At 39.3% G+C, this 24,332-nt stretch overlaps 1 protein-coding gene across 4 annotated transcripts in view; it reads left to right on the top strand.

Moving 5' to 3' along the window:
- The window catches only part of LOC139117292 (uncharacterized), a 133,854-nt gene that overhangs the window by 51,382 nt on the left and 58,140 nt on the right, over positions 1 to 24,332 (top strand). For 3 of the 4 annotated variants that reach the window (XM_070680270.1, XM_070680278.1, XM_070680295.1), the window contains exon 2: positions 7,550 to 7,615. The gene's annotated coding sequence lies outside the window, so the exon portion shown is untranslated. Of the gene's footprint in view, positions 1 to 134; positions 460 to 7,549; positions 7,616 to 24,332 lie in introns of those variants that run through there. The other variant, XM_070680286.1, reaches the window with a different exon arrangement.

Raw genomic sequence — 24,332 nt, 5'->3', positions numbered from 1 at the left:
ATAAACGCACTTTACAGTATTAAACAAACAAACAAGGAGCCGGAGTTCCCTGCGGTCCATGGGCGTGCGTTGTGTCAAACGATCAGTTGGAACTTTTTACTTGAAAGAATGTCCCCTTTTCCTTTTTAGCCAAAACGTATTGTTGCGTGTGGTGTTGTCCTACCTTTCACATCGACTCCACACGGACACTACCAAACATGTTGGATGAGACTGACCGTTCAAATTTCCATACAACAGTAAAGCCGACTAATGCAAATTTATGCACCACCATATAAGGAAGGTCGTCTAAAAGGTTATCAAACAGTGATTCAATAACATGGCAATCGACGTAAAGAGTACGACTTCGAAGTTGGCCTAAGTCCATAAAGACAGAAAGTTTGTCGACTAACGGATTGAAGTGAGAATGCTGTAGATAGCATGATCACGAGGCAAGGCTAGACCAAATGTACAAGTTTTTTTGTAAGTACATGATACATAGTATTACTCTGTTCGTTCGTTCATATGACCACTCATAGACCGACCTGGAACACTCCTCAGTGAACGCTGTGCTCCGTATGCATCGGGGAGCCAGGTAGCGGTCCCATGATCATGTCAATCGTTCAAGTATGTATTCGTAACACATGACGGACATTGGTGTAGCGCCCGGTAGACTTTCTGAAGCAGTTGACATGCTGGCCTATCAGGTCAATAATAGACTGGCTTCAGTCGCTTTGCTTTTCTTGGCGGCATTTACCGTACCCGTACCCCACTGCAGAATAGTCTGGCGTGCCAGAATACTGGTAAACTAGTACTTCAATTTGCTTTCAATTATTACTCTGACCTGTAAGCCCAGACTCGAGACAAGTCTAGTCAATATGACATTAAACTGGTCCAATTATCATTTCCATTCAAGGTAATATATTTAGAGGTTATAAACGGGGAACGAGGGTATTTGGTTGCGAATATAAGACCTCTGGAGTGAAAATTAGCATATTTGGCGGGAAATAATCACCGAGCGAAGCGAGGTGATTATTTCACCCAAATATGCTAATTTTCACCCCAGAGGTCTTATATCCGCAACCAAATACCCGAGCGCACCGTTTATAACCTCATTATAATATGCTAAAGTTAAAAACAAGTGGGCAATTTCGTTATTTAGGGCCGAAGTTGGAACGAGAGTTCAGGAGCGCGCAGCCTCATACAAACTCTAAAAAAGAACGTTTCAGAACGCGCGCGCGTGCACAGTTGAATTCATAAAACACGGTTACGCAACGCATCGATATCGCGATTAGACATCGAACTTGAAGAATTTTACTTAAAAAACGCTCAAAAAACTTGAAAAAATCATGTTGTTGTTACATAGCCTCCGCTCCTTACAGAAACTCTTCATTTGTTGGTTCGTCAAGCTGCACTAGACTAAAATTTAACAATCAAAATCAATCTGAAGCCATAGACTTGTTCGACATTATGGCGCGTTGAGCTCTCAAGTTGGCGTTCGAAATTTGCGCGAGCTCAAAAATGTTACGCGGCGCGCAGGTCTTCTTGTTGAGAATATAACCCCGGCTCCAGCCAATCAGATTGCCGGATTCCAGCTAAGCATATTATAATACAGGTCCATGGGACAATTGTGATTTACAAATTTAAGCAGGAACATCCTGAACCACTGCTAATTAGTGGTGGTACCAGGTGTCCGGATTGGGTAAACGTACCCTGCTAGCGTGCTACCCCGTCAGGATTGGTCCCAAAATTGTCTAAATATTGCATTAAGATACAGAATATGAATCACTGTAATAAGTCAAAGGCGGGAATGCTGTCGTTAATCATTTGTGTGACCGAGGTGTCATATTTGGCCACAATGTCGTCATATCGACCGTAGAACTTTTTGAAAATGCTAACGAGTCTTTTTGTTGTGTATCCTTGTCTCAGTAATTTTGATGCCACTGAGCTGTGTCGTAGTTGAAATCAGTGTAGGAATCACAAGCCCTACAATACCTGAGAAGTTGAGACACGTACACACCATAAGCAGGTGCAGATGGAATATTACTTGACAAGTGGGGATAATTTATGATTTCAAAATCAAAATCATCCCATTTGTCATACAGCTTAGTGTGTAGCCCATTAGTACCCACTTGTAGGAACAGATCAAGATATGAAGCAGGGTTCCTACCCTCTGTTGTGTCTTTGATATCCAACTCATCAGGGTAAATATGATGTAAGTAATTTGATATGTCTGGATTGTCTAGACTAATCACATCATCGATATATATCTGTGCGTGTTGTTAAAACGCCTTGCAAGTTATTAGACCCTGCTTTGTAGAGAGACTGTAGGAAAGTCTGCTTCATATAAATAAAGAAATAAGTCTGCAAGAAGGCCGGGGTGCACAATTTGTACCCATTGGTATGCCTGTGGTAAGGCGGGATATAGGTTGAAGATTGGGGCGCACGTTGAACCAAAGTTGCTGCGCTTTCTTGGGCGGGGTGCACAACCGCAGAAATTCGTATCGCAGGAGAACCTGCTATTTTGACGACGACGAAAGTAGCACTTGATCCCCAGTTTACATTCTTAATGCACCGCTTCTTTTCCGAGGTTTTCCAAGTAAGGGGAGAACCATTTGATTTCTGGGGGGGGTATGGAGGATTTTGAAAAAAAAAAAATTGTCACCAGGTGCGAGAGAAGAAAAAAAAATGATCATATCATGGCCTGAGAAAAAAAATTGTCATAACAGACGGAAGAGAAAAAAAAATTGTCACAATGCACCAGAAATAAGCAAAATTTGGAAACCTTATTCTCATGTATTCTTTGCCGGCGCGCCGCCATAGGCGGCGCAAATGTTTTACCACAAGCAATTCTTATGTTTCTTTTCCCAGCACTTATGATATAAGCATGCACTACATAGGTCTACTTTACACCTCAGTACACTCAATGTTTTCCTTCCCTTTTCTGACCCAAGAAATCATATTTCAGGATTTCTGTTGCAATATCTCAATGGCATAGGCACTATCTAAAGGGGATATTTGACTTCTGTAAATTGTGAAAATTTAAAACACACGACAGGAGTCAATAAACTAGTGTTAAAACCAATATATTATTTTCTCAATATAAATTTGTTAGAAAGATGTACCTTGACAATGAAAAATTGAGGAACAACAAATATAATGAAATACGATGTGTGAGCCTTGTTTTTCTGACCACAAACACCGGATCGCAAACATACCATATTCAGGCTTTTCATTAGAAGCTGGCAGCTGGAGAAATGACACAAGAAGGTCACAGATTTTCCGTTCCTGTATATTCATTTGTCTTCAGTCTCTGGCAAACAGAACTGTTTTTCACAAATTGTATTGTCATTGTTTGGTTGTTGAATATTGTGACTCAAAAACTGATCATGCAAAAAATGTAAAAAACATCAGTGTTCAATGTCATTTTCAAACAGTTTTACCGAGTGCAAAATAAACTGAAACTCCTCTCAGATTGCACCATTAAACACATCAATTTCTCAAAATTTCCAATACAAGAGGGGGAACCCCCCTCTCGTGCTCTCCCCCTTGGGGTATTCTAACAGTTTCACTTAGTAAACAAATTAAAAAAACTCTCAGATTGCACCAGACTGCACCATTGCACACATCAATATCTTAAAAATTTCCATGCAAGATAGGGGAAAGCCCCTGTGACACTTTCCCCCTTAGCCTCTTTCATGTTCTCCCCCTGTACTTTCAAATTCTGCCCGGTCAGATATCTAGTGAAAACTCTGTCATAATATCCATCCAAATTAAAAAATATACTATATGATTTGATACTGCGTGATCTTTTATATCTTTATTTTATTGTGACTTTGAATTTCATTTTGATGTGTTCACCTTTTTTGAACCATCATGAGATAACTGATGATAGTCTAGCAGGGTACATCAGGATTTGAAAGGTCTTTACTGTTGCTGTATTTGTAAATTTTACAATTACATGTATTGGTATTTAACTTTTCTAAGTGGGGGATCGGTTAATCGGTCAAAATTTCAGAGTTAGAGAGGGAGGTTACTCAAATTCATCATGGATGGCGAAGGGAGAGGGGGGGTCACTCGAAATTTCGGAGTTTCAGGCCGTAAATAATGACGGCTCCTTATATACAACGCATTACAACTTGTTGACCAATAAAAAAAAATTGCACTGCTACTCCATTTGGAAAAAAAAAATTGATGCAGGTCTGACAGTAGAAAAAAAAATTGCTGTCACTCTGACAGGAAAAAAAATTTGCTCCCATACCCTCTTCCTCCATACCCCCCCCAGAAATCAAATGGTTCTCCCCTAATCAGTCCTAGATCCTTGGATTACAATTTCCCGTGTTAAATAAATGTGTTTGTACATGTATACTAGGCCATGACACTAAACGGTGTCCGTTCGGTCATCCTCCATATCTGGTTTCACTTTGTTTTTTACCTCCCTCTGCTCCGTGTTTTGGATAAAAGGACACCAGAGTTTTCCCACACCAAAAGCTAACAAACAACCTTCATCATTCACAATATAGTCAATAAGTAACAGACACTACGAAGTCAACTTCCCTGAAAATGGCAAAGAGAGAAAGAGAAAGTGTTTAGAGTCAGAGGAAGACAATTACTCGAACAGAGAGTTTGGTGAGGTGTGTTACAAATTAACCCTTTGAGTGCTGTAATTTTCCCACCAAAATTTTAATGCAACATTTTGACAAATTTTATGAATTTTTCAGTATTTTTTATCACTTTGGATCAAACGGACATAACATTTTATTGGCTATTGTGGCAACAATCTGAAAAAAAAATTACTGGGGTCTATTTAATAAAGGCGACAAAAGTTGATTTTGGCGCTCAAAGGGTTAAGACGGGATGTGAAATTAGCTCTAGATAACCGCAATCATCTACAACATTGTGTCATTTTGAGTATATTTACTATCACATGTTTCGCATTCTCAACATGACTTCTATTATCACAAAGTTAAAGTTCTGAAATACTGGTCAAATACCGAAAGTTGCATACATGATATTTTGTACTTAAGTGATGATTTTTGTTTCCTTTTTTGCTCACGTGTTGACACACGTGAGCATATGTTGCAGCGATGTCTGTGTGTGTGTGTGTGTGTGTGTGTGTGTGTGTGTGTGTGTGTGTGTGTCTGTCTATCTGTCTATCTGCTGGTCCGATATCTCAAAAAACGGCTCATCAGATCAGAATCAAATCTGGTACATAGATTCAGTTAGCAAATGGCAAGAACTGATTAGTTTTTGATGGGTGTGGCTTGCATACTTTTGCTCATTTGCATCATTAATTATTTTAGAAAAACGGATATTCATTAAAAACAACGACACAATTTGATGAGATTTGCTACAAATGTTGATCACACAAAGATATATCAGCAGTGGGAACCATTAAGGGGTGACATGAAAGAGAGTTTCTAATTTAAATATTTAATGAACTTTCCTAATAAGGGATATATATCTGATTTGACGCGATCAAAATCGACCAAACTTGGTATGTATATTAAAGATACTATGATTTAATATTATTGAAAGTCATTAAAGTAGCAGTAAAGGCTATTTTTGCACCAATTCTTTTCTCAGAGTTAATGTCAAGTTTCAAGTGTTAGAATCAAGATATTAAGTTCAAATTTTCAGGATAACTCCCTTACTTAATACTTTCTCAAAAGAATATAAAAATTGTATATTTGCAGCCATAGTTTTGAAATATGACACCCGTCAATATTAAATTTAATTTTTCATATTTTTTTTACATATTTGAATTTAATAATAATTGGATAGTATTAATATTACCAAATTAGTTATAAATATGTTGACACTATTAATTGTAAGATTTGTACGGCAGGATTTGTAAATAAAATGTGTTTTTATGATTTTACATGGGTTTACATATCCAAAAATTATCAAAAATTCTTTCAAATTTCAAAATGTGATTTTTCAAAACTTTCTACAAATACAGGAAAATTGTGCATACAAGTCTTATCTGTAACCTTGTTAATAGGCTGTAAAAATTCCATGTTCATATCTCATTTCAAAGGTTGGATTAAATTGGCATAAAACTATGTAGGAAAACTGTTAATCTGTCAAAAATGTTGAAAACAAGCCATATTTGCATCCCTCTTTTGAAGTCACAGAGCAGTCTTTTTGGTTAATCTCACTTTTGACACCTCTTTGACACTCAAAGAATCTAAAAATGCATTTACAATAGCAGTCACGCATTCTGAATGCTAGCACTGCCTTTCAAACTTCCTGAAAAACAGTTAAAAGTGACTTTCCCTTTTCAAACATTTTTTTAAAAGCTAGGGGGCCTCTACCATAGTTTATACACTAAGGACTCCCAAACTTCCTCTTATTTGGTCAGTTTTTCAGAAGTTTCAATGGGCTATAACTCTGCGATGCCTATGATCCCAAATGTCGTTTTTTTTTATTCCACAGAGAATGTTGACTACTTTTATATTTCAATTGTTTTATTGAAGTTTATAACTGACGCTCTAGCCTTTACCGCTACCTTAAACCAATTCCTTATTTACATATTTAATGAACTTTGCTAATTAGAGATACATATTTAAATTGACAGGACCAAAGTTGATGAAACTTGCTACCTGTATTGAAGCTACTAAGATACAACATTTTTGAAAGTCATGAAACACTTTTACTTCAGCCAATTCCCAATTTGCATATTAAATAAACTTTCAAACTTAGGGATATATATCTGAATTAACATGATTGTAGTTGTTGAAACTTGCTATATACATCAAAGATACGATATATAATATTATTGAAAATCAAAAGTCATTTTTACTTCAGACAATTCCTAATTTGCATATTTTATGAACTTTCCTCATTAGGATTCTATATATCTTAATTTACTTGATCAAATTAAATGAAGGTACATTAAAGACACTATAATACAATATTATTGAAAGTCATGAAGCATTTTCTCTTCAGCCAATTCCTAATTTGCATATTAGATGAACTTTCCTAATGAGAGATATATATCTGAATTAACTTGACCAAAGTTGACAAAACTTGCTACATATATTGGAGATACCATGATACAACATTATTGAAAATCATTAAGCATTAAGGATTTTACTTAAGGCAATTCCTAATTAACTTATTTAATGAACTTTGCTTATTAGGGACATGTACTGGGATTTACTTGATCAAAGTTGGCAAAACATGCTATGTACATTGATGATTATACCAGGTTAAAACAATATCAAAAGTCATTTCACATTTTTATGACAGCTAATTTATAATTTTCATGTCTAATGAGCTTTCACAGCTCGGCATATATGGCTTGAAGGACTTGGCCAACGGTAATTACACTTGCTATATAAAGTGGTGACACAATAACAGCAGTAAAAGAACTTAAATATTTTTATTTCAGCTAATTACATTTTATATACTTCATAACCTAATCGGCGGTGATTATTTTTCATTACGTTGATCACAATACTTTCAATGAAGTTGCAAACATGTGACAAAGGTTAAAATTTACACATAACTGCAATATATAATGAAACACGTGAGCATTTTCAGTTCATATTGTTTTTTTCTTTTGCAGATATTTGGAATTCAAGTTTAATACCATGCATTATTCAGCCAGGTTATGATGTAACAGATTCTACAGGTTGGTGCATTTTGCTACAGGATAAGTAAAATTAAGTTATCACTCTATGCTGGATAGATTTAATAGTGTTACTGCATCTGGGAATACTGGGATGCAAACAGTGAATAAAAAAGAAAACAATTTAGCTATATAGTATCATTTACACGTACTTTCTTTTTAGTAAGGAGGAAATACATGTATGTAGCTGGAATAATTGAAAAGACCAGTTTGAAGATTTTTCTCATGGTACAGTGACTATATATGCATATCCAGGTTACTACTAGAGCTGAACTTGCTTCTTGTAAATCTGTAGATTTTCAGTTGAAATATCAAGTTCTGCGTTTGCCAATTTTTCCTCAAGCATTTGCTGAGTTAACTGTCAAGATAAGACTGATTCTGACAATGAGAAAATGTCACAGCATGAAAAGGCTAAAATACACAGTGTATTGACCCAGTATTTTGGCTGTATTTGCTGCAAATTCGGTCAGATACCGGTAAATACAGCCATGTATTTATGGTAAATACAGGAAACTACAACCTGTATTTACCTGTATATGCACTGTTGATACATGGTAAATACATCTCCTGTATTTACCTATATTCACTGTAAATAAAGGACTACATTTGCCTGTATTTACGTGTATTTCCAGCCAATGTGCTGGCAGCGCTTCCTGCTTATCCTACATTTAGGATTTACATAAATTTAGGTTAATACAGTTCTGTATTTATATACAAATGTTACCATATATGGCATCTGTAATTATTCATATTTGGTTTGAGCTTCTCAAACATTAGAATGCTGGCAGTGAACAATACTGAATTTTCACGGAATAATTTTAGCCACTAAATCAATGAAAGCCCACCGAGAGGCGTGTACTAATCTACAAGGCAAATTATTTCATTTCAACAGCTTAGGACAGTAACTGAGTTACTGCTACAAATAAAAACATTGCATCCGATTATAAACTTGAGGATCACTGTTGTGATTTGATATTTAAATCATGTGATGGTAAGAAGGACTCATCTGGGTAAAAAGTTGTCTATATATCTATAGACCTTTTACCAACATGATGACATGATATTTTCGCTTCTAATCACTAAATAGCCAGAAGTAGTGTCACTTATCACACACACTCAACAAATATTTTACACAGCAAATATTTGCAAAGAAAAAATAAAATTTTATTTCGAAACTAGAATTCAATGAGAGATTTAAAAACAAATACATAAAGGAGTAAAAAGAACCACTAGAACTGTAAACAATATTTCAAAACAGTTGTATGTTGCACAGATATTGGAATTACTGAGCTGGCCTTTGGAAAATTCTCTAATCTAGGAGAGCATATATTATTTTTTGTTTTGGACAGAAAACAAGCTATATTGCGGCTAACAGAGCCCCTTTGTGGTATTGGCATGCAATACAACACATCGGTGGGGATAAGCACATATTAGAGGACACATTACTCAGAACACCCGTGGCAAACTGAGTGCAAAAACTCCAAAGAAATAAGTCGAGTTGCAGTTTCTCAGAAGATATTTGTTTCATTAAAAGGGCAAAAATTGCCCCCAAAATACAATTACATGCAAACTTCACCATAATTTGATCAAATCTGACTCGGTTGTTTTGGCTTCAGGAACCTGCCTACTAAATTTCAAAGCAAATGAACAAGTGGTTTGAGAGAAAATTACATGTATACCAAAGTTTACGACAAGTTGTTTTAAGAGATGTTAACTGTGGAGGGACAGGAAGAGGGCCAAGAGATAATCAGCTGTTTGAAAAATTTGAGTCAACTATGGTAGTGAAATCTGGGTAATCATAATGCGTTGATAAGATGAGATCTGCTGCGTATTTCCTCACTGTTTTCAGATGCAATGAGTAGAATGACTGCCTTCCTCTTAGAATTTTAAAATACACTTTTTCTTTTAGACAGGCATCTAATGTACATGAAAGTTCATTCAATGGGTTTGCTCTTCAAGCAGGAGACCTCAAGATGACAAATCCACCTCCTCTTTTTCATCTTACATCAGTTCAGGAGTAAACCCGTCAAGAGTCATGTTGTCGTCATTCAGAAGCACACGATGACTCGTCTTCATGGCCTGCGAGACAAAATAAATTGAAAACAGATTAGTAAAAAGGGTAACTAATCACAGAGGCAGTAAATGAATAAATAAGAGATAAGGGTCACTGCGTTATTGAATAACAGTGTTATTTATATTTGTGTTCGCAATTATCTATGAAAATTGTGTGATATTTCTATCTCTTGATTCTTCATTTTCAGCTTTTAACATTGCTGAAAAAGATGTTATTATTTGCTATAAATATTAATCATACCGGTAGTAGTGGCCATCGCTGAATGGCAACTGAGTGAATGGAGATGCATATGCCTCTAAGAATGCTACCAAAACGACCCCCAAAATTGAATAGGGCTCTTCCCATCATGAAATCACAATACATAGAACATAAATTTGAGATGTAAGAATTAAGAGTCTGGTCATATTAATCCAAAATCCTCGCAACATATTTATACAATGACTGCACTTTGAGAGGAAAACAAAAGACAGAAACGCCTAGTCTTCTCAAGACTTCAGTTTTTACGATCCCTGACCTTTTCAAGTCGGGGTTTAACAAACGGTAGAACGTAAACCATTCATGTTACTTTGTCATTTTAGAGCTTATGCGTGTACATTTGTCTGCAAGGCATTTACACTCTTCCCTGGGTCGGATGAAGGGCATGGCATGAAAAGGTCACATTAGCATGAAGCCTTTATAAAGGGCTTTGGAACAGAGAGCTAGGAATTGGTGTACATTTGCAACAGTCAGGACTATTGATGAATGAAAACATATAAAAATGTTAGATACTTGTACCTGATAAAGATATTTCTATAAAGAGCTATACAAGAAAAAGTATCGAAAACACTGGGACAAATTGAGAGGACAATGATACATACCTGGATTACACAACGGCTGTCCAGCTGATGTTGTATAACTATGATAGCGGCGATTTAGGCACTTGTCGACATGTCGCTGAAAAGTTTGCTCTCTTCCGTCCAAGTTCGAAAATGGTTTTCAAAACAATGTGTGGGATTGTTTACAAAGCAGGATCTTTTGAGTTCAAGTGATGGAGACAGAGGCGTCGACTGTATTTCTTCAAACTTTATTACTACAGCTACAATGAACTACTGCTACAATAATCAGTGGGTGGATAAGTGACGACCAGATCCAGTGGTGAGCGATGCGCTCTGAGTATATGCATACACATAAACTATACTGTGCATAAACATATACTAAAGTAAAGTGGCTAATTCAGGCTGTGATATAGCCGGTTTTGGCGGGAAAGTAAGAAGCGTCTTTGACTTTGATTGTTAGAGATGAGTCATACGTCAGAAAGAATTAAACTATGTGTAAACACAGGATATTGGAAGGAACTGAAGAGATTACAATCTGTCTTCATTGTCAAGGAATTAAGAAGTAGCTATCTTTGTATAACGTTTCTCGACATTCTCCCGCCCGATAGAAAAGGTATCAAGTCTAAAATTCGAAAAATCATCGTAAACTAAAACTCGAAAAATGCAAAAATTGAAAGTAATCGAAATACTGAGTAAATGACTTGATATCATATGGTGAGTATATATGAGTATATAGGGTCCATTAAATAGTGTCCAATATATATTGTCCGATATATAGAGTTCACATAGTGTTCAGGTCTTGTATCCTACAACGTGCAATGGCTGCTGCTGTACGTGTAGAACGTCGTTGACCTTTACTAGGGTCAGGCAGAATTGTGTCTGTGTCATTGTTGCTGCTTGGTAACAATGGAGAAGTGTCTGCCTTCACTTCGAGGGAATAAAGTTTCACAATAGGGAGCGTTCAGTTATTATGGCCGGATGTGGGCCGGCAAAATCCAGGGGGGTCACCTCAAATTTGAAACTGTAAAGGGGGGGGGTCATGTATTTTTCAAACAACTCAGAGGGGGGTCACTTAATTTTCATAAGTATCCGTCCCGTCAAAAAGCAGTTTCAGTGTTCAGAAATATTCTGGGAGATAAAAATGATTTAGTGCATGATTTCATTCTCTGAAGTTATTCACCTGTAAATCTGAACAAAAGTATAATTATCTGTCACATGAACATCTTGACTTGACAACTCTGAGGCTTGTCTTATTGTAAATCAAGCTCACTGCACTGAGGGCGATGAACAATTCCTATTACTTACATATTAGAGATATAGCAAGTTTTGTCAGGGAAATTATTTAACAGTTACCTGTACTGAGGGTACCATGAAAAGTTAAATAATACTTTTAGGTGAAATCCCAATATCATAATTGTTGTCCACATCTGAACTTTTAAATACCCTATTTGAATCAAGTACATTTGTATCAATTATCAAACACTTATAAAAGCACAAATTAATTTAGTTCAGCATTGTAAAAAAATTATTCTTAGTTTTCTCATAGACTCCAATGTATAGTGAATCAACATTTCGGTGAAATTCCAAAATCCAATTTCTTGCACACATATCAACCTTTAACCATCCTAGGCTAACTAAGTACTTAAAAATGAATTATCAAATGTCTATAAATACACAGATTTTGATAGTTTTGTATTGGAAAAAAATATTCATTTTCCTCATAGACTCCCATGTACAGTGAATCTACCGCATTTTGGTATAATTCCAAAATCCAATTTCTGGCGAACACATCCATTTGTTACCACCCTAATCTAATCAAGTACATTGATATCAATAATCTAGAGTACATAAATACATGGATTTACCTATTTTTGTATTGGAAAAAATTATTCATACTTTCCTCATAGACTCCCATGTATAGTGGATGAACATTTTCAGTAAAGTTCCATAATCAGATTTCTTTTACACATAATATGCACCTTTAACCCCACCATGCCCACCCCGGCCATAATAATTGAACGCTCCCATAGGACGATTAGTGAGTCTGGTCGTAGTCTTGATTTCCGCAGATCGTATCATTCCATCTTTTCCGTAGTTTAATTTCTCCACGATGGCTAGTGGCCAATGCATTCGTCGTTCAGTGTCACTGTGAACTAGAACAACATCTCCGACCTTGATTTTGTTGTCGGCAGTTCTGTTTAATTTGTTATGTTCACGCAAAGCAGGTAGATATTCTGAAATCCATCGACGCCAGAATTGTTCTTGTAATTGAGCAATGCGTACGTACCGTTTGTTCAAGCTGCTGCTATTTCCATAGGTTGGGTCCGAAATTTCGTCGTCGTCGTATAGTGGGTGTGGCACGCCTGTAAGTGGCCGTCCCTGCAGAAGGCAGGGTTCTCAAAAATTTTTGAAGTAGGCGGAAAATTCAGAAAAGTAGGCGGTTAGCTTCTGTGTGCAACCAGGTTCCCTGGGCGGGCGGGGAGACAGTTCTGAGCAATTTCATGCATTCTTATTCAGTGTATAAAAGGCTATTCCAACATACACACAGGGGGGAGGGTTTCAGGGAGGGGGTCCCCTCCCTGTGTGCAAGAAATTTTTAAAATTTGAAGACATTTTGGAGTAATTTCATGAATTATTGTACTGTATGAAAGACCATTTCAGCATAAGAGTGTTAAGGATTATTTTTAAATTTGAAGACATTTCTGAGCAATTTTATGCATTCTTATACAGTGTATAAAAGGCTATTTCAACATACACAAAGGGGGGATTCAGGGACGGGGTTGGGCAAGAAATTTTTAAATTTTGAAGACATTTTGGAGTAATTTTATGCATTCTTGTACAGTATTAAAGACCGTTTCAGCATACAGAATAATCATTATCATTGCCAATTTCAACATGTTTTCAAGGGATAAAGTTTTAAAAAAAGTCAGAAAAATTAATTTGATACCACTCGGGCCTGTCAACTACATTCAGTTGACAAGGATAATAGCAAAATTTCACCAGACTGTTGTGTAGAATTATGTTTAGCTCATGACTGGAACAAACATTTTGAAATACATCATAGAATGGGGCCTAGGGTTTTCACAACCCAGATAACGATCCGCTAGAATCCTGACCAGCCTGGCTGTACAAAGTGTTTTACTGATTTAAATAAACTTGATTGAAGATACAGTAAAATCAAAGAGTTTATTCAATTCAATGAATTATAGGAACACAATTTACAGTGATTTTAATTCCCTGTACTAATTTCACGATAAAACGAATCCGCGAGCTGATTATTAATTTTTTGCTGATGTGAATATAATTGAAAAAGAGAGCTAAATTTCAGTGTTCATGTTTGATAAAACCTCAAACTAACGACACTGAACGCCAGCCTGTACTACACCGTGTGTATACAAAGCACCGGTAGTCAATTGTAACACAGTACACACAACGCGATATCGGTCGACCTGAAATTTGGCACTGTGATCGACGTAGCGTTTCAAAAGTACGAAAGGTGAGACCAAGTAATTTTTTGTTTATTTAGATTTGATCTAAACCTCCCATAACCAACAGACAAAGTCAGAAAATCAAAGTTTTCAAGCGTCGACTTTCTCTTCCGCGATGCACACAACCACGGCCCCTCCACAAAACGCGATGTCGATCGACTTGAGTTGAATATTGACATCGTGATCGACCACGGATAGATTGACGTGGCGTTTCGAAAGTATGAAAAATGAGACTCAGTAACTTGTGGTCGCGTTAGATTTGATCAAAAACCTACCAACCCATCAGACTAGGCCCTACTCTTACGCAGAAAACCAAAGCTCTCAAGCGTCGACTTTCTCTTCCGCGTTTGAGCGAAACAAAAGTCGGCTTCATTCGGAAATGGTCGGCTATTCGCGGGCATAACGTAATTGTATGTTAGTCCAATTTTCGGCTATACCCGATGTGAACGTCGGAATAATTCGGGCTGTGATCGGGCGAGCCAGGTGAGGTTGACCTCGAGAGCGATTGTGTATAGTACAACACGTTCGCTGATCGCGGTAGGACAGTGATAGCAACAAGTTCACCGCGTAAATTGCTAGACTACATATGGCCACATCGGCACTTCTGAAATATTATCTGCGGCTTGCAAGACCACCAAAAAAAATCTAATTATTGTTATCAAAACCAGAATTTCCGGGCCAGAGAGCGAAACAGTGCTGAAAAGTAGCCGGCCAAAATACGAAAGTAGCCGGTCAATTTGGCCGGCATCCGGCTAAAAATGAACACGCTGAGAAGGTGAGACGGTGATAGGGGCGTCGTGTCTTCAGAATCCGTGTACAAGTAGGTGAGAAGTCGGTCGTTCAACATGGTTTCAATCTCTGTAACAATAGTGTTCAATTCGTCGAATGTAACGAAGGCGCGACCGAGTACTTCTTTCTTTATCGCGTTTTTAGTCAGTCCGATCATGGCTCCAAGAAACCTCCGAACCAAGGGGCGCGTTTAGGTATGAAGGACCATTGTACGCGTCGATTAGCTAAATAGCGTTTCACATCTGGCGCGTAGAATAATTTCCATATTTCATCCGTGGCGGATAAATAAGTAGAGGCGTTGTCCGAAATCATCTTCGAGGGTAGCGAGCGTCTTGCTGAGAATCGTCGGAAGGCAAGTAGAAATGATCCCGTAGATAGATCAGGTACCAGTTCGATGTGAACGGCGCGAGTCACGGCACAGGTGAACAAACATATGTAGGCTTTTGTTTCCTTACCGTTAGGCGATTTAACGAATAGCGCTCCGGTGAAATCCACTCCAGTAATTGCGAAGGGAGGGGCGTCGTTTACGCGATACGATTGCAGCGGAGCTTGTATCGGTATTTGATAAGGTTTGCCGCTCGTTTTCCGACAGGTGACGCATTTTCTTAGCAATTTTTTCACGGTCTGGCGAATCTTGGCTATCCAGAAGCGTCGTCGAATGTAGGTTACCGTTGTCTGTAATCCAGAGTGAAGCGCGCGTGCGTGTGCGTTCAAAATCACGAGATCGGTGAACCGATGAGCTGGGGGTAGTAGAATTGGGAACTTTGTCACAAAGTCCAGGGGAGCATTGTGTAGCCTCCCCCCACAACGTAGAATGCCGTCTTTATCGGTAAACAGTCCGAGTTGTCTGCTTAGCAACGTCTTCTTCTTGTTATCACGTATTTTCTTTGTGATGTCGGCGAATTCTTGTCTTTGTACATCTTTAATCCACTCTAACTCAGCGCGATTGAGTTCATCAGCGGTTATCAGTCCGGTTTTGTGAGTTGCCCTTTGTTTTAGGTTTGAGATAAAACGCAGGACTAATGCGATTATGCGAAGTAACTTAGTGAGACCGCTATATCTGTTGACGTCTATGATTAATTGAATTCCGTTCACAGAAGGTTTGCTTCTGTCATCACTAGGCTTATTGTAATCCTCACTTAGGGTACCGACATCCTCCTCAGTAGATACATGATATGTTGAGCTGTCAAACACGGGACAGATAGGTCAATCACCTTGTTTTAGCCAGGGTGGGCCTTGCCACCAGAAATTGATTTCTCTAACTCACGGGTTGAGATTCCACGTGTCAATAAATCGGCTGGATTGTCCTTGGTTGGACAATATTTGATCGTGCATGGCACATTTCTAATTTCTTTGACTCGATTTGCAACGAATACCGGAAGTTTCTTGTCTCTTCGTGTTATCCAATGTATGACGCATTGATTTTCCGACCACAGCGTACGATCTGTGATATTGACTTTGTCTTGCAAGGCGTTCTGAACGAAGCGTAGTAGTCTAGAACCGACTAATGCTGCCGTAAGTTCGAGGCAGGGCAGTGATAATTCCTTGATTGGAGGGACGCGTGTTTTTTGCCATGACCAAAGACGTTTGGTCACCGCGGCAAAGGTATGCGGCTGCACCGTAAGCTTTACAGCTGGCATCTGCGAATACGTGTAGTTCATGATCGGCGCTCGTATTCTCGGCGAAAAACGACGGTCGATCTTGATTTCGGTGCTCGCGTTGAAGTCCGATACTATGTGTTCCCATCGATTTCCGAGGTTGGTTTCTAGCGGTTCTTCCATATATCTTGAATAAATGTCTTTGCTTTCACTTGAACGGGTGAAAGATATCCGAGGGGGTCAAATAAACTTGCGGTTACTTGTGTGACTTCGCGCTTTGTCACGAGATAGTCCGATTTCTTCACATCCTTTTTCTTAGCGTAAGCGAGTTGATCAGAGTCCGTTAACCAGCGCATTCCGAGAACACCCACGTTGGAGTTCGTTTCCAGCGTTTTGCCCCTAGCGGCTAATTTGCGTATTTCATCATTGTTCGATGACCACGAGCGAAGGTTAAATCCAGTGGATTTCATGAGAGAGTTTGCATCAGTGTAGTATTTCGTAGCTTTCGTAGTATTGTTAAAACCCGAGATGACATTATCAACATAGATATTATCTTTAAGATCATCGGCGATTGGAGTGTTATTGTTTGACTCCAAGTGTATTTTGACAACTGCATTTAATATGAAGGGTGAACAGACCGCGCCAAAGAGAACGGTTTTAAAACGATAAACTTTGAACGGGCTCTCAGGGTCGCTTGGGTCAGATAACCAGAGGAATTTTGTGAATTCCCGGTCATTTTCGTCAAGACGTAAATTGAGAAATGCTTTCTCGATGTCACTGCTGAGCGCGATGTCATGCACTTGAAATCTGAATAGAATTGATGAGAGATCGTTAAGGAGTGGCGGTCCAGTCTTTCTCGTAAACAGTTCGTGTTCTCTCTTAATTTAGAGATGTAGTTTGGAGCACTGCGCATGCGCAGATTGACATTTGCATAAGCGACCCGTTCAACACGAAAATGGATTTTTCTCAGGGCACGCGTCCCGCACCGGGTGCTTTCGGCTCTTGTGTAAAGGCGATGGAGAGACATATTCGGGTCAAGCTTGGAAGCAGAAACAGTTTGGACTTTCAGTTAACGTCATGACTACCAGCGAGGGTGGAAAGTTCGGATTTCCGGTAGATTTTATGCAATACTTTCAGCGGTCCGCTCAGGGTTTCCGCCATGTTGTTTCTGTCAGAATATCCATGATTTCATTCAGCTATATTCAAATCCATCGTACAGTGTCTTTTTTGGCCGATTTTTTCATCCCACGTGAACGACACTGTCGATGAACAATTGATGGACACAAAGGCCAGCATTTTATGGCTGTTGCGCCATGGGGGACATCGGGGGACACTCGACATTTCCTTACATGCATCGCGGCCTACTTCTATTTTGGGAAATTCCGACGTTTTAGCTTTGTATACGTACCAAGAATATAACGATCTTATGCATGGCGACTTATAGAACAGCCCGCGAAGGAATTCTTTTAGTGAAAAAAATACAGCCTTCAATTGTCCACAGTTTCATCCCAGTGTTCAGCTGCGTCAAGTGGTAGCCCTGCGTACAATGGTGTGTGTTCCCGGCGCTATACGGCCTCCCATCCGTGTAACGCCAGGAACATACAGAGTTGTACGCAGGGCTGGCTACGTCTAGTGGCAGTATACGAATTGAATCAAGTCAGTGGGTACGTACCGCACTTCAGATGGGCTCAAACTTAAACTGAGTTCGATGTTAAGTGACAAGAGGGGAAATACACCATTATAAATATTTAGGATTTCGATCCCATTTTAAAATAAATGTTGCATGTATCATATTGTAGAGTACAATAACAAATTGTGTTCTAGAGAGTCAAAGAATTTTGATGTTAGGGTTGCCAACTTGCCAAGCATTTATAGTAAATTTTTGTTTTTGAGATGATATATGTATGGGGTCACATGGGTATGCAACCTGGCCCTGTGATTAGTCAATTTGGTGATGCATCTTGAAGGTTTGCAGTTTGGGTATTTCTACACGAGATACCTTGAATTTAGTCAGTATTGTTATTCCAGTAATTCTGTATTGCTTTTCATGACTGAGGATCTGAATTTAAAAAGACACTACTAAGTCATATTGCAGTATCTTTATTATATTTCACAACACCATGAACATGTATAACAATATAAGTATTATAATTTTCAAATAAATACTCTTGCAGTAAATAAATGTTTCTCTGTCTTGTTTGTGTAGTACTTTATAGAGCTGCATGGACAGTCCTGTTGAGTAACTAACTATGAGTGATATGCTGCTGACATGTGTCTTTTATATTAACCTAAGAACAAATGCTTTCATTGCACTATGCAAAAAATACAATGATGATAAAAAAAATAAGAACAAAACCGAAAGAAAACCCTCAAACTAGGTTTTTGGAGGAAATAGTTTTCCCCAAAACAAGAGCAAAATCAAAACAACCTGAAAATCAGCCTATAAGCTTGACTAGACAAACGTTATAATGCACATGAAGCAAATTTTACTTAGGCAAATTTTATCATCCTGCTGTCGTACGCGTACGTCTGACTAAAATTCCTCTTCAATTGGTTTCCTTCCATTAGTCCGGATCCTCCCAACCTCTTTATGGCGAGACTCCTTTGGCGTCGTTGGCGTGTAGCAAAAGACTGGGGGAAAGGGAAATTAAATATAATTTTAGAAACCTACGTCAGTTATGGAAGCCTAGCCCCCGAGGGTCATTGCGGAAGCTTAGGTTTTTGACGATCACCTTTGACGTACCTCTGCAGACTAGAGTGCAGTCGTCCATTGGAACATCAACGTACGTTCACCGTGGCGATGGAGGAAGAAGTTTCTACCTCCATGCAGCATCATATTTATAATTATAGGCCCTAAGCCATACACAGCCCCATGGCATATATTCGAAATGATCAACAACTACAGGCAGGGAGGGACAAACAGTCGACGGTACAATGGCGAAGTTTAACACCAAAAGAAATACAACTGCCGTGCATGCAAACATGAAATACAAGTCCGGGCAGCGGGCTCTGCGTCGCAGGGTACCGGCGTTATGTGGCCTCAACGCCGGTAACACACACAGCCCCGCCACGCAGGCCTTGCATCGTGCTCCCAGGAAAGTTAAAAATGAAGCGCTGGTTCCACAAATTTATCATGGGATCACTGTAAAGAGGTATATTTGCCGTTGATTGCTGATCTATTGTAACTGTGGACCTGATTCGGCAAGTTTACCGTATACAGCAGAAGCTTCCGAAGGAGTACACACGGTGGTCAGGCAGAAAACTTAGCGCGATCGGAGCGAGCTCTGACCTCTGACCTTTAGGTACGATCAACTTCCTGCTCTACGCACGCGCAACAAAGGATCAACGGGTCAAAACGTTACTGCGAGTGCGCATAATTACATCTCTAAATTAAGAGAGAACACGAACTGGTAAACAGTCATTTAGACTAGGTGAATCTGATTGTCTGCAGCTGCAATCATATACAACACGAATGGGTGTAGTCGTCGAGTCTTTCTTTACTGAGCGATGGGGAAGATAACGTCTGTTTGTTTTATCATCGTCGTCGACTTCCTCGATAAAGTCGCGAGACTGTTGGTCAATTAAGATGTTGTTTCAATAAATCGGGCGTTAACAGACGCACCATAGCGCGTGTGCGTTTCTCAGTAATATGACTATTGGTCGGCAATGGCGGGTGGTCGACCTTCCATGGTAACTTGGCAAGGTATTTTCCGTCTTCAACTCGTAAATGCGTATCACGATATAATTTGAATTCGCTTGCCCCAGTGTCCTTTTTGTTTACTTGGTCTCTTATTCCGATTGTTTCCTAGTCCCAGTAGTTTTGAAGTTTCATTTCCTCTTCATCTGTAGTCGTAGCGATGTGTTGAGTGGTCATGTAAGCGTTAGGCGCGTTTCGTGTACCAGTTGGTCTCGACAATAAGTATCCACTGAATTTAGATAGGACAGCGGTCGGGCCAGGTCCCAGTACAATGTCTCCTCCGATAAAGTCCCAGTAATAGTGAGTGCTCGATTAATAGCGATATCTCGAATGATTCGGCATCAGAGGGTGGGTGCGCTAATTTTTACCCCTTTATGTGAGGTAAATTCAATACAGAATGTGAAACTTTGTTTCTCACGTTGATTGATTTCTCCGGAATGATTAGCGCCCTCATTGACTTCGGACCGTCGCGTGTCTGAAGTGCGAATGTTACCATTTCAAACGATCTGGCGTTAGCAGTTTTGTCACCGAATCTCTTTAATCCGAGGTTTGTGGCTTCATATCTAGCTTCGTTACTAGATCACGTGTAATGAAGGAAATGTCCGAGCCTTCATCGAACAATACCATAGCGTTGATTGTATTTGGACCATAAGTGATTGGAACTTCGGCAGTTTTGTGTATGCCTGGCTCCATTTTCCGTTTACCCGAGTTACTTTCCATTCTCACGGAATTTACTTGAATCTGCATGGCAGGATGAGTAGAAGAGGTAGGCTTGTCGTCGCATTTAATTCCCGTAGCGTGCGTTTGAGTGTCCGTAACCTGATTGTTTGGACTTGGTCCCGTCGTAGCGTGACTCGATTCCGTGGTACACAGTGAGGTGTGATGCTTTCTTCCGCAGCGAAAGCATTTCCCTTTCGATTTACAATCTCCGACTTTGTGTTTCCCAAGGTTGTTGAAACACAATTTATCCCTTTTAACGATTTCGTGGCGTTTGCTTCGATCGGTTACTACCGTACAGTCATTGTGGAAGTGAGGTCCCTTGCAGTACGCGCAAGTTGGTAATTGGAGTCCGAAATACTCAAACCAGTGACTACGTTCGCGGCTTCGCCCGTTAATTGACCGCGCAGATAATGAAATTTCTGAACGGGCTCTAGCGTAGTATCATTATCGGGGGAAAACTAAACGAACGAAGGGGAAGGGGGAAGGATGAATACGAAGGGTTACGATATTCTCTCTGTAAGAAGATAAAATTTTGATAACACAAAATGAAATATTGTCCTGGCTTTGATAAAACGCAAAAATGAAATATTATCCTCACGCTAAGGGGACTTTTGTCAGTAGAAGAAGGACGGGGGCTGGGGCTTTATGCACAATGCAATATATACCAGCACTAGCACAAACCTGATGGGGACCTATAACTGTCACTGATACCATTTAGGGGCTATGATATGATATGCACTGTGTTAGTAGAGAACACATATAAAAATATGCAAAAATGAAAAATTGTCCTTACGTTTAAGGTACTTATCTTATTGGACGAAAGCGGAGGGCTTTGTGCATAGTGCACTATACACAAGCACTAGCATCATACTGATCCGGCCCATTACAGTCCCTGATGCAAAAAAGGGGGACATGATATTCACAGTGTCAGTACAGACCAGTTTGATAGAAACATGCAAAGTTAAATTATTGCCCTCACGCTTAAGGGATTTATGTTATAGGATGAAGGGGGGGGGGGCTTATGTATAATGTATATATGGAGACACAACCACAATGCTGAAGACAGGGCCTATAAGTTTCACCGATGCGACGAAGGGGACATGATATTCTCAGTGTCAGAAGAGAACATATTGATAACAAGATTAAAAAAATGAAATATTGTGCTCACGCTTAAGGGACTTATCTTATAGGACGAAGGGGGAGGGCTTTGTGTATAATGTATAATATAGAGGCAGCACATCCATACTGAGGCAGGACCTATAACTTTCACTTATGCCATGAAGGGGGACATGATATTCTCAGTGTCAGAAGAGAACATATTGATAACAAGATTCAAAAGTGAAATATTGTGCTCTCGCTTAAGGGACTTATCTTATAGGACGAAGGGGGGCTTAGTGCATAATGTATAACATACAGGCACCACCACATTGCTGAAGATGGGACCTATAACTTTCACTGATGCCATGAAGGGGGACATGATATTCTCAGTGTCAGAAGAGAACATATTGATAACAAGATTCAATACAGAAATACTGTACTCACGCTTAAGGGACTTATCTTATAGGACGAAGGGGGAGGGCTTTGTGTATAATGTATAATATAGAGGCTGCACATCCATACTGAAGGCAGGACCTATAACTTTCACTTATGCCATGAAGGGGGACATGATATTCTTAGTGTCAGAAGAGAACATATTGATAACAATATTCAATACAGAGATACTGTACTCACGCTTAAGGACTTATCTTATAGGACAAAGGGGAGGGCTTTGTGTATAATGTATAATATAGAGGCAGCACTTCCATACTGAAGACAGGACCTGTAACTTTCAGTAATGTCATAAAGGGGGATATGATATTCTCAGTGTCAGAAGAGAACATATTGATAAGATTCAAAAGTGAAATATTGTGCTCCCTCTTAAGGGATTTATCTTATAGGACGAAGGGGGGCTTAGTGCATAATGTATAACATACAGGCACCACCACATTGCTGAAGATGGGGCCTATAACTTTGACTGATGCCATTAAGGGGGACATGATATTCTCAGTGTCAGAATAGAACATATTGATAAAAATTAGATATTATTCCCTGATATTTTTCTTCGTTCAGCGAAGGAAAATACGAGTGACGTAATGACCGTGTCACCACGAGTCGAAGACGAGTGGTGAAAAATATTAGGGAATAATATACTTATCACATGCACAAGCCAATAATTCGTTATTTTTGCAAAATAAAATAAGTTTTCCATGACGATTCCGCGTTTAAACTTTTGAACTACTTTAGGAATAAATATCAGTACGCCGTGCACAAGTTGTCAATCATTTCCAGTCGTGTCCGTCGTGTGCATTTGCGCTCACGTTCGTTCATCATGTGTGGAGCAAATGACAGCTCTCGGTCTACATGTAGGCTACCTTCCGCAAAGTTATACTCTATTTCAAAGATAGCATAGTCCTAGAAATTTATCACAGACGAAGATACGCTATTTTTCGGGAACAAATATCGACTGAATCTCGACGGCGCGAACACTGTAAACGTCGCGTCTGACCCTGTTTGCAATGCGTACAGACGGAACCCACGGTATACGCGACCAGCTTCGAGTTCGTTGTTTCCGCAAATTATTCACGTAATTCCTTCGGAATATACAGGCGGTACACTCTTGTGTTTACATTGTTCGGATTAGTAATGTCGTAGTCTGTGAAAATATCGATTTCATTACATGACTTTTGATCGTGGGAGAAACATCGGCCGCCATGTTGTTTGTTTACATATTTACGAGCACACCGCAGATCGACAAAAAAAAGGTCCGACGCACCAAATTGATGACATAGACGCGGGTTGTCGTGACGTAGAACGACCAGAGAATAAATCCCGTATTTTTTGTTCGGAGACGACAAACTTGGCTTGTGCATGTGATAATATTCAATACAGAAATACTGTACTCACGCTTAAGGGACTTATCTTATAGGACAAAGGGGGAGGGCTTTGTGTATAATGAATAATATAGAGGCAGCACATCCATACTGACGGCAGGACCTATAACTTTCACTTATGCCATGAAGGGGGACAAGATATTCTCATTGTCAGAAAAGAACATATTGATAACAAGATTCAAAAATGAATATTGTGCTCTCGCTTAAGGGACTTATCTATAGGACGAAGGGGGAGGCTTTTGTGTATAATGTATAATATAGAGGCAGCACATCCATACTGAGGCAGGACCTATAACTTTCACTTATGCTCCGAAGGGGGACATGATATTGTCAGTGTCAGTAGAGAACACTTTGATAAAAAGATGCAAAAAAGAAATATTGTACTCAGCCTTAAGGGACTGATGTTATAGGGCGAAGGGGAGGGCTTTGTGTATAATGTGCAATATACAGGCACCACCAGAATGCTCAAGACAGCGCCTATAACTTTCACTGATGCCACAAAGGGGGACATGATATTCTCAGTGTCAGTAGAGAACATTAAGTTAAGGGACTTATCTTATGTGACGAAGGGGGAGGGCTAAGTGCATAATGTGTAATATACTGGCTCCA

The sequence above is a fragment of the Ptychodera flava genome, chromosome 2 (assembly GCF_041260155.1).
Source record: "Ptychodera flava strain L36383 chromosome 2, AS_Pfla_20210202, whole genome shotgun sequence".
Classification (NCBI taxonomy): domain Eukaryota; kingdom Metazoa; phylum Hemichordata; class Enteropneusta; family Ptychoderidae; genus Ptychodera; species Ptychodera flava.
This window is presented reverse-complemented; position numbering and strand designations above follow the sequence as displayed.